The sequence below is a fragment of the Aphis gossypii genome, chromosome 1, assembly GCF_020184175.1.
Source record: "Aphis gossypii isolate Hap1 chromosome 1, ASM2018417v2, whole genome shotgun sequence".
Taxonomy (NCBI): Eukaryota; Metazoa; Arthropoda; class Insecta; order Hemiptera; family Aphididae; genus Aphis; species Aphis gossypii.
In genome coordinates, this window is record NC_065530.1 from 52,302,513 (window position 1) to 52,320,571 (window position 18,059).

General features: G+C 28.3%; 1 long non-coding RNA gene across 2 annotated transcripts in view; it reads right to left on the reverse strand.

The window, feature by feature from the left end:
* Nucleotides 1-15,109: 15,109 nt before the first annotated feature.
* LOC126548981 (uncharacterized) overlaps nt 15,110-18,059 on the reverse strand; it is a 32,205-nt gene continuing 29,255 nt past the window's right edge. For both annotated transcript variants that reach the window (XR_007603115.1, XR_007603114.1), the window contains exons 2-3: nt 16,405-16,683; nt 15,110-15,387 (exon numbers count right to left, since the gene is read on the reverse strand). This is a non-coding gene — a long non-coding RNA (uncharacterized LOC126548981). The remainder of the gene's footprint in view (nt 15,388-16,404; nt 16,684-18,059) is intronic.

Here is an 18,059-nt window from a genome sequence, read left to right on the forward strand (position 1 = left end):
TCACGGTATACCGCAATACGTATAAACCGTTATACTATATATTATTATTCTACGTTCTAAACATAATATTTAATTTATTTATACAACTTTACTGTAAAAGAAGATTTTATTATAAACGTTTTCTAAGTAAATTTAGGTGTTTTAAATTTTTTTTTTTTTTGGTTAATTAAGTTTGAAGTCAATACAATATTTTACACATATATTTTGAACATACCTATATTTTTAATTTCATATTCTATCCTAGAGAATTTTTTGCTGAGGATTTCATGTATGAAAATGTAATTATGCAGTAAAAGAAACTCAAAATTATAACAATATCTTTTAAGATACTTTCTATTTAGAAATATATTATGCCCTATTACTTTTAATCCGAGATACACTAATATAGCCCCGTATTTTATGATTGTTAATATTTTTCTCAGTCAAAGTTGGTATATGCTGTAAATGATCATCTATAAAAAAATTTTAATATAATTCAATGTTTTTTAATATTTCTATGGCATCGATGAAAAGTTATAAACATTGAAATATATAAATAGAATTTCACATTATATACCGGAGGTTGTTAGTAAAATCTTAAGTGTAAAATATAATAAATATTACATACGTTAATATAGTCTATATTATATAGAATCCCTTTTATTTTTTGAAAGGTATAAATATATGATATAAATGTATATGTTGCACGATGTTTTTTTTTTACTACAATTATGTTAAGTTACTTTATAAATATTTTATATTTTAAATATAGGTACTCGTATATCCATCAATATTATATCAACGGTTGTTTATAATATGGAATTTAAACTGTATAATGTATGACTTAAATTACATATAGTGCCTATATTTATACATTTTTATTTTAAATAAATAATAATCCAAACAACAAATTGCTCTTTCAAGCTTTAGTATCTATTATTATTATTATTATTTCCAAGTTACACCGTTATGACAATTTTCAAGGCTTGTTATTAGAAATTTGAATTGCTGAAATTTGCGCAGAATCCAGCTTTCTAACTTTATTCACTTTCAAGTGGTATGCATACACAATAATATAGTATAGGTAATATTTAGTAATAAAGAACCTCGGAGCTAAGATAAATTTGCCATCAAAGACGTGATTGTGGATAGATAGGTAGAAAGTATAATAATATTTAATAACGTGCATTTTTTTTCTCTTTGGCGCGCGCTTTACAATATAATACAACCCGTGTTTAAAGACCTTCGAGGAGACGATTGCCCAACCATTAGACCTATGTATACGACCTTAAATTATGAGTTGGCGATTTTCATTATTTTTAAACGGCGTACCCCAACTCCCCTCTGACAGAAATCTAATAACTATTATCACATACCATATAATATAAATTTATATACGTATATAATTTATAATATATATTATACCTTCATGTGTAAAAATAGGTCGGGTATTTGTATGTATGCAACGATTGTGTTTTGTTCGTAGATAATTATATACATGATACGTTTTCACATGTATATGCACTTCCAATAATGTAGATAGTACGATCGTGTGTAATAACCTAGGTACAATATATATACGTATGGTAGCTAAAGTATTCCTATACTAAAACGTGATCTCTGACTTGTTTTTTAAAGAAAGAGTCGACCTATGTTATAACTTAAAATAATTAATCGGCGAATTGGAATGTGGATAAATTTAAAAATCAGAAACGTATAGGTTATCTGTGAATTCAATGTACAATATAAATAGAATAAATTATTTTCAAAATTATCACTTTGTTTTTACGAATATACCTAACAATTGTTTTTATTATATATATTTTTTTTCATTAAAAAGCTACCTTCGGTATCCATGACCATTGACCATCCGAGGCGATATTGATTTTACATAAAGATATATTTAGGGCTAGGGTATATTATTGTATTATTTATTAATAGAATTTACATACAATGATCAAATTATTTAAATTCTATACTTAATTTTTAGTGTATTTTATTGATGAAATTTATTCTTGATATGACGTCAAATTTATTAAAAACAAACAATATAGGCCGTGCATATTTACATTTCTCAAATTATTTTGTACCTATATGTGATTAATTCGGTTTTACAACTAAATAATTTTAAAAAATCATTGATTTCGAAAATCCATTTTTCTAGATAAATGTTCGAAATTTTCTATTGTATGCATACGACTTGTACGCTTCTATTTAAGTGTATACATATTACATTCATAATGCGTTTATATATATTTATAAAAAAAAAAAAGTTCATACTCGATATCCGTACGAAAATGTTTTACGAGTTGGCTAGTATATAATATGCAATAAGGTTTTTTTATTTTACGAGACGAGCGCATTATATATATATATATTTGATTGCGAATCAACTTCTTCAGTATTCTAAAGACCTTGTAACTGGTCTCAGTATATATATATATATTTATACATAATAAGTAGTAGATATTATTTATAGAACAAGTACTATAATACAATATTCTCTATTTACAAAACGAATTAAAAAAAAAAAAAAAAAATCAACTTATAATATTTTTAAACCGGACACTAAATCATATTTCACAAGGTGCGTGAAATAGTATTATAGCGGTTATACACAATGTATTCTTATAGGCATGTCGGTTATACCCATCAAATGACAATAATCGATTATAATAATTAATAGGTATGTATCAATTACAACTGACAATGCAAATTTTTCTTTACAATAATTTTACCGTACTGTCTATAATATATTCTATACTAAATTTCGTCAATCTAAAAGTCTATATGATAGCTTATAATTTGCTATTTTATATAATATACAAATAATATTATTATACATTCATATAGCGTACGGGACATAAAACGCATTCGGTGCTGATTTTGTAGATTTGATCTTTTAAAAGCGCATTTATTTAGCTTACCTACCTGCATTATACCAGTTAGTAATTATTATTAAGTCAAAACAGAGACTCAAGTATTCCAATAAATCGCTATTTATATTATTTACCTTCTAAATTATGAGTTATAATCATGTAAGATGTAACGATAGGTTGAAAATATGTTTTTCGTCACTATAGAGATGTTCTTTGGTTGGCATTTTTGCATTTAAATATTTTTTTGTACTAATATAATTGCTTAATTTTTAAATTATACTTAGATATTCGCACTATTTGAGAAAATGAATGGATATTACTCCATTACCATCAGTAATATATTGTGTAGCCTACAGGTATAATAATGTAGAAGGTAACTTATTATTAATTAAAAAAAAATACACCAAGTACATTTGGAATTGGAAAAATAAATACGTATATAATACGTTTCTTAAATTTTCGAAAACAAGTGTATTTACACACACGCATTAGATATATATATATATCTAAAAAATAATATATATTATAGTCGTAAACACAGTCCGTATGTACATGTTATTAAATAACGCTAAAAGTTTAACGTGTTTTCGTTTTATTGGTTGTTAAATAGGCTAATAAATTAATAATGACGGATGTAGGTGCGCGCATTAATTTCAATGGATTTATTTTTTTGTACCAAAACCGTAATTATTATTAAACACTTCATAATTATTATTGTATGGTCGCTTTTTACAAATGGCAGTCGATAAAAATCTTCTAGAACTTTTATGCGTTTATAAACGTTCTGATTATTTTTCACATTTCGTTGTACGCTACAAGGCAATATAATATGCAATTAAACGAACAGAGGCTATTTTAGTGGAAAAAAATACTTCTAGACACTATATTAATAATAATTAATCATAAACAGCTCACAGTTATGGTGAAAAAACACAATTTCCGACGTTTGTATGATATAAACATTATATACAGCCTGCAGGATTCAACTACAAACAAATTATACAAACCAAATGAGACTAATTTTGTTAAACTCGTCGACTAAACTTTTTCTTTCACATCATACTATATAGGTATTTATTTTTATTCTGAATTTGAAATATATTTATTATTTTTCTCTGTAATACTTAAAATAATTATTCTGTGCTATTCTTTTAAAGTTTTTCAATAATCTATAAAATAAATAATATTTTAAACTTTATCTTCGCTTATTTTAGACTCATTTAGAGCAGGCCTATTGTATTAAATGAATCTATACTTTTTGATTTTCAATATTTAATAGTATGACTTAATACATAATAATTACACTTAAAAACAATTCATTATGTTTTAAAATCGTTTCACATGTTCAATTTTTAATATATGTATCTGATCATTTTAAACACATTCGATTTTTATTTAAACATTACAGTTACCTATCAATTTAGTATCATTCAAAAATGGTATATTAAATTAAAATACCTATTAACTAAAACATGTAATTTATTTTTATCCAAAATTTATAGTCTACTTACACTGTTACACTGTTCAGATTTTAACTTAATATCTGTACTTATTATAAATTTTTTAATTTCGTATAGGTATTATTGCATTTTTTTGGTAAAAATAAAAAATATAAAAAACGCCCGTGTCTCGTAGTCACAGGCAACTCAACGCACAGCTGAAAATACAATATTGTTTCTTGTTCGATAGCCGCTGCCGAGTTCTTGTCGTACACATCTTTTGACAGTTCACATAGTCGTTAAGAAATTATTTATTAAACGAAAAATAAGTGGCCAATCGATCTGATAATATTTACGAATAAAGACATCTTTTACGGTAAACGTTTTAACGAATAAAACAAAATATTAAAATTAATTCTATACATTACAATAAGACGCGCCTTCGAATTCCCACGTTATATACCAGACGCCATCTAGTACAAATTCTTTAATACGCGCCACTGGTGGTGATGGCCGTAACGAATTTCCAAGAACCATGTTGAAATACAATATTAATATTATCCATACGGCTGCGCACGTACACGCAACATGATGGTTAACGTCGGCCGGGTAAAGATGCACTTATTGCACTAGCAAAGTATTTCGACGGCAATTTTTTCTTTTTTTTGTATGCTTTCCTAAAAAATTGATACACATTTGTTATTTCGGTAAATTTTCAGTTATTAGACTCTCCAGTATTGATCTTTTCAATTAAACATTTATCAGGCAATTTGATTGTTTTTAGACGAGTATAAACTATAGTATTTCCAAGATATATATTTGAAAGTCAAAGTAGATAAACCGTAACTCATACTCTCTAAAAATCAAATCTATATTACGACGACTGTTCAATAGGTACAACAGTACAACACCATAAGACGTAAAGTGTAAAAAAAGGGTTATATAAAAATGTATATTGGTAAAATAGTATTTAGTTCATTATTGCGTAATAAGTAGTCACGTGATGTCGACTACAAAACAAATACATTTATTTTCACCAAGTATCGAGGTAATTAATAACTTTAAGGTAGCAATTGTCTATTATTGACACAAACACAAATTTATTTTAATTTTAAAAATCAATTGAAAGGAAAGTTGAAGTTGAGTCTCTCAAGACCGTCACTTGAGGAATTGTCTTCCTTCGAAAATGCACGTGTGTGGTTGTCATATCGTTATGATATTGGAATAATATTAACAACTTTATAATAAAATAATTTAACGTTAAACTACTATTTAAAAAACGCGAAAACAACATTTTGTTATCATCGGTTCAATAATATAATATCTGCAGGTTGTTTGACGTCGAATTTTTTTTAACACTTCAATTATTACCGTCCAACTCCAATCGATTGGTGTAGTTACGTGTTTTACACGCCTTCGATTGTTTATCAAATCCTCATATCGAAAACGAGTAGGTATATATATATTAGGTATATACCATATTTGTTGTACCGGCTACATTATAATCCAAGCGACGGATAAAAATAAAAATAATAACAAAATATTTATGGACATAACATTGAACAATTTATGTGTAGGCAGTTTCGTTCAAAAAAAAAAAACATTTCTATTCATTATGGTCGCTTATTTTAACCTCTGGCATCGCACCTATACGTTTTCGCCGACGGTGTAAATAAATTATTCGGTCGCCACTCGCTACTTACCGGTTGCGACAATTTTGCATAAAAACATATTATATATTATTATGTTCGTCCTATAATAATAATAATACGTCATATCCTATGCGTGCTTATATTATTATCGATGTATTAGTAATATTATTTTATAAAAATATGTGGAAAAAAAACAAGCGTCATCGGCGACGCGCGAACCCGCAGTGCACGGGGCATGCATATACGTGTGTAATAATTATTATGGTAATTCGGTTAAACGAATGATTTTCCTCCGAGAATTTAAATATAATAAATAAAATGGGGAAAAAAAAATAGACAGAGAGAAACTGGTTTTTATGCAAAACCGTTGGCCTGCGTGCCTCGCCAGTTGGGTGGCCATTACACGTAGCGCGTTGTTCGGACTATTATAATACACGTACACTAAATCTCATTAAAGGTATATATAGGTATATATGGGCTGCACGCACACAGCGGTATATTATAAGAACAAAATCGGTACACGCCGAAAGGACGCGGAACGGGAGCGGTGGTGAGGTGCAACGACGAGTGGCATGACGAGGTAGGGTTAGATGGACATTATTAAAATACGTATATATTGGATTACGGAGAAAAAAACTTTTGAAAATTCAGATATAACTCGATCAAAGATTTTATGTTTAGATATGCGAGCTAGTCAAACGGTAGCCATTATAAGTAAATACCAATCCAGTGTTTTTTTTTTTATATATAAATTCGATTTTATTTTTCAATATGCAACGTGACTGTACATAGTAATATGGTGTCTAGCACATATATAATATATACCTAATCGTAGTTGAATCTATAAATGTAGACTTTCGAAATTGGATTAGTACTTAAAAATACACGTTTAAATTAACCACGGGCACGAGTTCGTATACGTATATTATGTTTTTCTTAATAAAGTTAAAATACAAACCGGACAGAAAGCGTTCATTCTTTGGTGCGTAAATATGTTCTCACAAGAATTATTCGTTTTTGTCAATCGAGTAGTAATGGAGTTCTAAAACGGTCTACACTTCACTGGAGAAATGAGATATCTAGCATTTAGTTTATGTGTCTTTATTTATACGTTTAATATTATATAATATTATATTGTTAGAAAGCGTAAACAGCTTGATACAACAACTTACTATATATACATGCGATATAATGTCAATCGCCGAGTTCCTCTTGAATTCTTAACCCTAACGCGACGAGCGTTATAATATAAAGGCACGTACTAATTATACATAATGTCCTTTTTCAAACAAGATTTAAAATTGTTCATAAATAGATTAACACATTTATATGAATCGTTTATCATTGTTTTAGAAAATCACAGGAGGTCGATGTACTATAATTCTCTACGGCATATACGCTATATATATTACTATCCCATTTATGATTTCAACAGTATAGGTAGAAGTATTTTTGTTTATGTTGCCGTTTATAGTTGTCACTTGTCAGTACATGACACTCATATTATATGCCTATAATTCAAACATGTTGATGATTATCAAAAAAAAATTGACCAACGGGGTTATAGATTCCTTGTACCTATAATTAATATCAATATGATATTTTTTACTAATTTGTACCTATTAGTGAAGTAATGTTCATACCAATGTATTATAAATTATAACACCTCACAGTAACAAAAAATAATAATAATCAAATTGATATAGATAAACAATTATTAACATGCATATTGTAAATTATTACTAGAACTAAATTTTTATTAGCAATAAGAAAAATAAAATTAAGTGTAATATACTAATATATTTTAAGTAAAAAACTGAAAGTTAAAAACATGTTTTATGTATATATAATGTATAATTATTAATATGATAATTCTTATCATTTTTCGTTATTTTATTTCAGCTTCCAATTTCTTAAAAAAATAATTTTAAAGACAAAATATTTTCAATCCTTTTTTTGTTTATATTAATGTATTAGGTACACATAAATTATGCACAATGTATAATATATTCCTCCCTAAGTTAAAAATGTTAAACTTCCATTCGGCACTGTTATTACTTAAAAGCTAAAACTTAGCAGGTGTACCATATAGTCATGATTTAAAAGTACCAAAATAAGTATGAAGTTACTATAAACGTGTAGCTTATTGATATAAGTAACATACATAATATTATATTATTCTCCACTTTCTAAAACTAAAAAAAAAAAAAACATTGCAATTATAATGAACTTTGCCACTCGTAGATATACCTATATTTTCTAGTTCCGTTTTATATTTATCTAGATTGCAAACAGCATTTTATAATAGGCGCACCTACACTATATATTATTATTTTTTATTATTAATTATTCATTTAATATGATAATACTTAATACAAAATAATAATATGTGAGATGTGACCGCAAAACTAAACGTTTGGATTTTTTTTACAACATTTAAAGCAGACATGCGCAATCACCTTAGTCCTTGTCAAAAAAATAATCGTCACAGAGAATACATTATATTTAAGCTTATGTAAAATCCAGAAATTATTGTCACTGGAACTATATTTCGGCTGATAAATTAATAAAAATTATAAATGATGTAACGGTGTACATCAGCGTAGTCTAAGTCTAGATTTGGGGCGGATAACAGTTTTACGCGCATTTTATTATATCCACTGCAAACTAAAAACTACTGTTGTATTATATCTAATATACCGGCTATTAAGCTATTATGACCTATTTACAAATTTATTATGCCCATAATACTATAATCCTATATTAATATGTTTCCTCGTCCGGTAAAAATGAAAACGTCATTTTATGACTATATTATCACGATCGAATAGTTATTTATATTAAAATATGAATAAAATATGAACATTTCGATTGAGTGTTACTGTGTGTGTACGGTGCAGCATTTATAATATTGAATGTAATCGACGCTACTTAAGATTTTAAACTTACCTATGTATAGAGGATAAACAAACATGCAGTGACGTTTTATTTTATTTTAAATGCATTACATATTTATGTGTCTTATTATAATACGTTGCGTGTTTTCTTTTAATTAACGGAGGAAAATACTGACATCTATCCGAGGCTGCTCATTAAAAAAAAAAAAAAAAATACGAAATACAAAAAGAAGTAACAAAAAAATACCTTTAATTGTCATTTATAGGTTTTATTTCGATTTTCTATACACAACGGCGTAACTCGAGGCCACTGCCGCAGCGTAGGTATATATACACTACACAACACGCAATATCATATACATATATACTCATAATATATAGGTATAAATATATATATATATACTGACGCGTTGTTATATTGGGACACGGTTAACGATAAACGAGTAAGATTATATGAGAATTTATTCGGTGAGTCCGAAAATAGTGTTCGTTGGTAGTTGGGATTTAAGCTTGGTGGATTATTATTTTTATTTTTATTTTTTTTCGTTTGGTGTGCATATATAATTATCATATATCAGTGTATAGAGTCTTTGTCCGGTTAGTCGTGGTTTGAAGTAATAATTATAATGATACATCCGTTCAATTATCGTTATAGTCGAGTCGAGAAAAATTATGATCGTTCTTTTAAATACATATTATTATGAATACATGCGATTATTAATTAGTAATTTAATATCTAATCGTCATGTTAATCATATTAATTTTTGAAAAATACTAATAGATAATTGATAATTAAATTTAAACAAAGCAAAAATTTACATATGGATGTTGATCGGTTTTAGAATATTATATTGGCTAAAAAGCACAATGATTAAAAAAAATCAAAAAAAAAAAAATATGAAATTCATATAGAAAATATAAATAGTTATACTGTATAATTATTAATATTCACATAAATATTTACACGTTTCCCACCAAAATCAATTTTATATAAATAATATATACCTAAGTATTGAGATTTTAACGAAATATTTATTGAATAAAATATATTTTGATTACGCGTGCCTACCGTATTAATATGAAAACTATACACAGTAGTAGGTACTATAAAAGTAGATTATTTAAATAAATTCAATTGTATTCTCCCATAGGCCATAATCTTATATTATATAATTTATAAACTGAACATTTAAATAACTGATTATTTAATGTATGCATACTTGATTAATAATTAAATCAATATAGCGAATATACTATAATATATAGTAAATATGATAATAGAAATTATCTTAAAAAATATTTAAAATCAAACGAATAAATAAACATTTTTTTTTAGTTGCACAGTGAGATAGTACAATATTTCAACCAAATATTATTGTGAAAAAAACTTGTATAACTGATATGATTAAAAAATAACACAATATTATGAAACTTATAAAAATATTAAATTAAACATAGAATATCTATAATAATATGAGGACTGAGGAGGATATTTTTTATTGTTATGAATTTACAAACAATAAACTGTACGTATTATTATATTTTTATTATTATTATTACTGTTATTAATCTTATTTATATTGTATTTATAATATATTATACGAGTACGTTTAGATAAATTAATAAATTAATAAGTTCCGATGATCATGCCATTATTATTATACATCGTATACCTATGTACGCAATATAATGTGTAATGATTTAGGTGGTTGTGAATTGTAGTGATGGAAGTTAGGTTAGATTAACTTGGCTGAAAATTGGCTTGGATAATTTTGACAAAAAACGATGGCAATATTGTACTTCTATATTAGCAGTCTCTGTACGACATTGTCGTAGCAGTTTTCCTAAACGAATAAGACGACGCCACGCGATAGGTCAGACGTTACGCGCCGCCGCCTGCAGGAGAGTACCCGATCGCACGAGCGGTATATCGCCGCCGGGTTGTATTGATTTTTCATCCCTCAGCGTGTGGGCGGAATATGATGATAATAACAATAATAATAATAATAATAGTAATATACTTTTCCAAGTTTTGCGCACGCGCCGCGTCCAACTATAAGCGCCCCCTTTGATTATTTGGGTCAAAAATCCACACCTCGACGGATGTCCGTCGTCATACAGCTTCCGAACCCCGCGAGAGAGATCATCATACGTATTCTAGAGTAGTTCCGTTCATCTATAATCTTTCGTTGATCGTTCAATTTGATGTCAGTATAGTATTTTACGTATTTGTACTATATATTATTATGTAGGTACCTACTTACTCTGCAATATCATTTTAATTTAGGCAAAAAGCAACAAAAAAGTTGTGTTAAGGAGTGTCGCGTGTCTGACGACATCGTCGAGGTCAAACAACATTGATTAGACGTATAAAATACGCAACAAACGGGTACGAAATAAGTTTCCTCGAATTTCAAACATCAAACGCGACACGAGTATGTTATGATTTCATGACTATGATCCATCTACGGTCGTGTGTGGTGTAATATATTCCCTCTCCTAAACTTCATACTCGTTACTTTTCAAATAGTTTACAAAAATCAATATTATAACTCTTGAAAATTGATTTAAAGCAAAAACAAAAATAGTATAATTCCAGTTGATTATAATATAATTTTATATAGTTATATTTTACATTTTTACCATAACTTTATCGTATATTTACATAGGCACTATAATATAGCAACATATTTTTAAAAATATTAATTAGAAGGAAATGACAATAGGAAACAATTGTGCTTCCCTCCCCTAAAACATTTTTTCAAATAATTATCGATGTGCGCTATGAAGGGCATTAAAGAGTCTGTATAAAAACTTATATTATCATGCATAAGTAGGACGGCCAAACCGAAGATAGCATAATATTTAATATTTATCTAATATACCAACAATATAGCACACTATCGAAAAACGTCTTTCCTGTTTTTCGTGAATGTTATGGGCTGCTGAAGGTTTCGCGTAATGTGTTTACTTAATATACATATTTTAATAAGCTTGCCGTCTCGGAAGTATTATCCTGTCCAGAATTTTTCAAACGCCACTGTTTGTTTTTCTTAAAAAAATAAATAAATCTAGACAATTTTCCTGCATTGGCTCATATTATTTTTTCATTATTAACATACAAATTGTCATCGTATTTTTAATTATAATAAATATCTATTATTTTTTGAATAAGAGTAGTATATATTTTTCATTTAAATTGCTTAATAGCAAGTAGGAAATATATTAAAACAAAAAAAAATCATTGTAATAAAAGATAGTAGAATATTAATTTTCATAAATTATTACAGCAGAAATATAATATAATAGCTTTAAAGTAAAAACTATTATCAATCTTTTACTTATAGCTATACACAATTAATAGATTGAGAGTTTTACTATGCTTTATAATATTATATAATTTAAGGTAAAACAATATTTTCTATACTTTATACAAATAAAATAAATAATTTTAACGATTAAAAAAATAATAATAATATAAAGTCATAATATTTGGAAAAAAATAGAAAGTACCTATATAGTATATATATTATTATTTTTTTTTTGTAAAAAATTAACATTGGAAGAGATATGTGAAAATGATATTTAAACATGGTCCCGTACGTTTTGCATATCATAATTATTATTGTGGTGGTGGTGGTAGTCGGGTCGTTGAGTGCGTTAAGTATATCACACGGCATCCGAGTTTCCAAGAAATTGTTCCGGATATCTTTACACGTCGGTAGTCGTATTTGTGGGCACATGGCGTGAGTGTAATAATTATACACGGGAAACGTGTACAAACATTTTCTCCGCTATTTTCTATTCTTCCGACGAAATTCTACGCATCAGATTTGTTTTCAACAAAATATGTTGATGGTCGTCCACCCCGACTATCCGACGACTAACCACGCGCGACCATCCTCGACTTCCGACCGTATAAATACATAACATAAATATATTAAACGAATATACGCATACTAAAGGTCACCTCCAAATGAAATCTTATTGGTGTTGCGATTGTTCGCAGTGGTCCTCGAGCACGTTTAGGTAATCGTATATACTTGTATTCAATATTTAAATACCTACGTCGTATATTGCGTCTATACTAGAATGAAAATGTCCTAATCAGATTCCACCGCGATGTTGTTAAAACCGTGAAATGCCAACAGAAATAAAGTACTAAATCCGATAGGAAAAGAGTGGAAAAAATAATTCAATAATGACGTTTTATATGGAAATTATGCACATTAGGATTATAAAATACTGCTGTATATATTTTCTTTTCATAATTTAGTCGTAAGATAATCGGGCAACCGAAAATTGAAAGAAATTAGTGACATTAAAGCGAATAGATTTTTTACCTTGAACCTGTTTACTTGGGTGCTTATTTTATCTAAAAGTCTTATACATAGGTAATATTTTTTTTCTCCAAAAAACCTGTTTGTTATGTTTTCAATGATTCGCACTGCAATGTTAACATCATTTTTTTATAATATATTATTACTATAATGCATATTAGATGTAAAATAATGTCTTAATGGTTAATATTTCAAGTTTGCATACTTAATTATAATAATTATTATTATTTATATGACGTTTTGTCATCAGAAACATTCCAAAAATTATTGACATGATGCACTTAACGAGTATACTTTATACAGTGTATTATATAATATGGATGTTTTAGTAAAATAATTATTTAGTTTTATCAAACTCCGGTTTGATAGTTAAATTATTACCTATTATTGTGTATGCATATTTATGAAAAATAAAATATAATTAACGGTTACTAGATTTTATATAGAATATTTGATATAAAAATTGTTTGATTCATGATTTGACTTTGCACAATGCTTCTTAGTTTAATTTGCTTTAAGGAAAACATCTTCAATTCATTATATTGTCTTAAGATTAGTTCATTCACTGCTTTATTTGCCTATGTATAATTTATATGTAGGTACTTGTATATTATTTATTTACTAGACACTCTTTTCAAATCCATACTGCATACTTTCAATTTCATCTTACTCTTTTTATCAGTTAAAATAGAGACTAATATATTATAATGTGTAATGCCTTCTCATCGACAAATCGATTCAAAACCTGTACTATACAATAGTGTGACTTCCGTAGTTTTTTTCATGAAATTGTATCCTAGTGTTTAAGTTTTTACATACCAGCTGGATTTTAAATAGTTTTAAGGAGTGCCTAAAGATGTGATAATAATAAGTTGGGACGGCCGGGAAAATGTATTAGACATAGTAATATATTTTTTTAGAATAAAAAAACCTACCTAATTTAAAAAAAAATAATGTAAAACAGCCGCCCGGCTAATGACGAATTCCAATATGTTAGGCTGCGGGGAACCTCACGGTATCACTCGTTAATCGCACGTTCATACATAAACCTACACATATATTATACAAAGAAACGGCATAATATTATTGTCAATTAGCATCATATTGTAACAGTTCTTTATACATTTATAATAAGGGTCCTCGCTGTGTATTCGACGAGGTGTTTTGATGTGAGGATGACTTTCTAAACTATATATTATAAAAATAGGTACCTATACATATATTTTTCTCAGATAATATGGTTCTATGTGGTTATAAATAAACAAATACGAACCGCCCCTCGTCTTGTCACACCCTAAGGTAAATACCTATGGTAATGCGATTGTGATCTATAAAATACACGACAGTCATATGAATACTATATATCGATTATTATAATATACCATTTTGTGCACTTTAGTAGGTTACTTATTTTACCGGTGATTTTTTTCGGCACAGACAGTTTTCAATATCGCTCGACGTATAATGTATATTATAATGTTTATATACATATATACATGATTATGATATTTATGTTATGTAAATATACATGCGGTAGCGTATAGTATTATTACACTGGCTTTAACTTCTGGTGGTGTATGTATACGGTTTTAATTTTTTTTTTTCCGTTTCGAATTTGGAACGTAGCCAAATGAGATTTTTTCTTTTTATATTCGTCTCTCGTACTGCATCAGTACCTCATCCTGTACTCAGCCTTTGACACGACGCATATTATACAAGACTGCACGCGGAACACGCCCCGCGCCCGCCGCGAGAGAGTTTATTGCGCGACGACGACTGTATGCATTTGGCGGATCTTTGGTCCCGCGAGCCAGAAAAAAATATAATAATATACATATCTGTTATTCACACTGCACGTCGAGTCAAAACGAGAGTACTGCTCGAACGGTACACATAATATAATTATAATACACATAGAGACGGAAGAACAAAAACTGTTATTTATCGCTCACGCCCGCTGTGCAATTACATATAATATGCGTTCGTATTTATTACGCGTACAAGCGCTTATCGTATATAACATTATGTACGCACTTGGGACCTATGCGACTGAGGTGCAGTATATAGTATTGTAAGAAATAACGACGCGACTATTTTCGGTGTTCAAATACTTGCTCACGTGTGATTTGTATGTGCGTGCATTAAATCAAAAAAAAAAGAAGAAAACGTTGACAACAAACCCCATCTATCTTCTCATACACCTGAAACAAATTAACATAATATTATAATAATATATAAATAGTATAATAGTAAATAGAATATCGAACCATATTTTAGAATACATCACGAACTATGTTATAGTTCTGCATTGTGTCGGACAGTTAGAAATATATTATAAAATAATAATAACACACGCTCTGTTAAGAGTAGGTTTATCGTTTTAAATCGTTTAAATCGTATATATATGCGTACACGTGAATCATGGTTCATGTAAAGTAATTAATGTCCAAAATGAAAGTGAAATAAAAAATGTGACAATTAATGCCGAGCATAAAAGTTTCGCCAAACCGAATCAAAACTTGCGTTAATATTAACTTAGGTTACATGCAGTTAATGAAATAATATATTATATTAAATAATTTAAAGAAAGTCAGATAAAACATTTAAAATATAATTATTCTACATAATCGAGAACTAATTCATATAAACCTTACGCAATAACAGCCTTTGGTTTGGTTCGAACCAATTCAAATATTTTAGAGCAATATTTAGTCTGCCGATGAATCGGTAGTTAATTTTGAATAATTATTATATTACATTTTTAGTCGCTACAATGCAGTGCAGTTGTTGAGATTAAAACATTAATTTTTGATTGACTTAAAAGGGTCGTAGTAAAAGAACATAGGTCGGTATATATATATAAATAGCTTAACCATTTAAAATAAACGAGCAAAGATCAGACCGTAAACTATATAGGTATAAATGGATATCATTGCTATCAATTGAGTTGTATAAAATATTACATTCGTACTGGAGTTCACTTAAAGCAATTGCTGTGTATATGTATATATATATATATATAATGTTCATAAGACATAATAACTATTTATTTACCTATATCCGAGTACATTCAATACATTATATACAAAATATCAACACCCTATAAATAATAATATAGAATTAACAATAAATGAGTTTATAATATATCAGCGTGAATGCAAATATTCTACCATAAAATTTGTGTATATAAAGTGAAAAGGACAAATTTAATTTCTCACATAGTCGTTTAAGGGAATTGTATAGTTCGTGATGGTAGTCGTCGTAGACGTTATAAGCACGAATTCCGGCATAAGAAGATGGCCATGCACGAGGTCAAAATTTATCAAAATAATATTAAAAATAAAATCTGGTTCGTGTTTGGTCGTCCGGTGAAATTACGATGACAATAATCCAATATTATATTATATTGGTCGTGAGACAACACATCTCAGTTGTCGCGGTAGTCGTGATCGGCGGTGGCGTATGTGGCGGCGACGACGTCCGTCCAAATTATAATTCTGAAAAAAGAAAAGAAAAATAATAAACAAACTGAATAGGTTCGGGTCGACAAATAAAATAAGTGACCGTGATTGGGGTGTATAAGAGAGAAAGAGATTCGAAGCCTCGGGGTGGGGAGAAACGTCTTAATCCAAAATACCATGTATACAGACATATATATATATATATATATATAATATATATATATATATATATATATATATAATGTAATATATGTGTAATGTATACAGTGTTCTCAGATTTACGACTGGGCTGGATTACTCGGCCGGAGCTTATATGCGGCTGTGGTATGTATATGTGCGTAGGACATCATTTGAATTGGTAATTCAGATGGTCGGACGGACGGTAGTGAGTTCTTAGCCTCCTCTGGAAGCATGCCATTTTCTTTTCACTCTTTCTTTGCCCCGTGCTTCCGACTCGTGTTTAAGGCCTTATATTCAATGTTTGTTTTTTTATTTTTTCATCTATTAGTATTTGGTCTTTTATTATTATTTTTTTCGTGTTTTTGTTGTATTACAAGCGTTGGACACGATCTCGCCGACGCTCACGACAACGGCGACTGTGGCCATATATTTATCCATTGTTTTCATCACAACTATATGTCTATACATATATATGACCTTATATCCTATAATTCTGGATAGTGTGTCCCCGACGCGTATTCCACAAAAAAGTATCGATGGATCAGAATATATGACCATAATATCGTTCAGAGAAAAAAAAATATACAATACAACGTCCAAAAAATTCCTCGCATTTATACACACACACGCCATGCATGCTTACACATATAATACATTTTAAATCAATATACAGAATGATTCCCCAAACATGATCAACACCATTTTTCATTGAAAAATAAATTTATTCAAATTATTATGACTGTTGAATTAATGATTAAATATACTTAAAGACTATATTTTCATAAATCCTGATATATTTTTATAACATAAGAAGTTATTTGTGTGCCACCTCTTAACGATGCATATTTCTGTTTTTAAAATGAGAATAATATCCTCTATTACTGTAAATTATTTAGTGAATCATTTTTTTTTTAAAATATTGATGTAGCTAATTCCAAATTCAAACGAGTATTTTTTTGTCTATTCAAATGTTCAAAGAATAAAATAACTTTAAAAGTGTTTTTACAAAAATATAAAGTACCTATAAATATATAATACTAGCTCTAATGTTTATTATTGTACTTGGACCATTTTTACAAATTATAAATATTGATAGATTAATATTAATAACTAAAATGTAAAGCCACTATAGCCCTCATAATATTCATATCTTCAACGTCTTCAAAAATGGGGATGAATCTTGAAAAAATATTTTTTCAATTGTTTTTTATTGTAATCAGCAAAAAATGTTA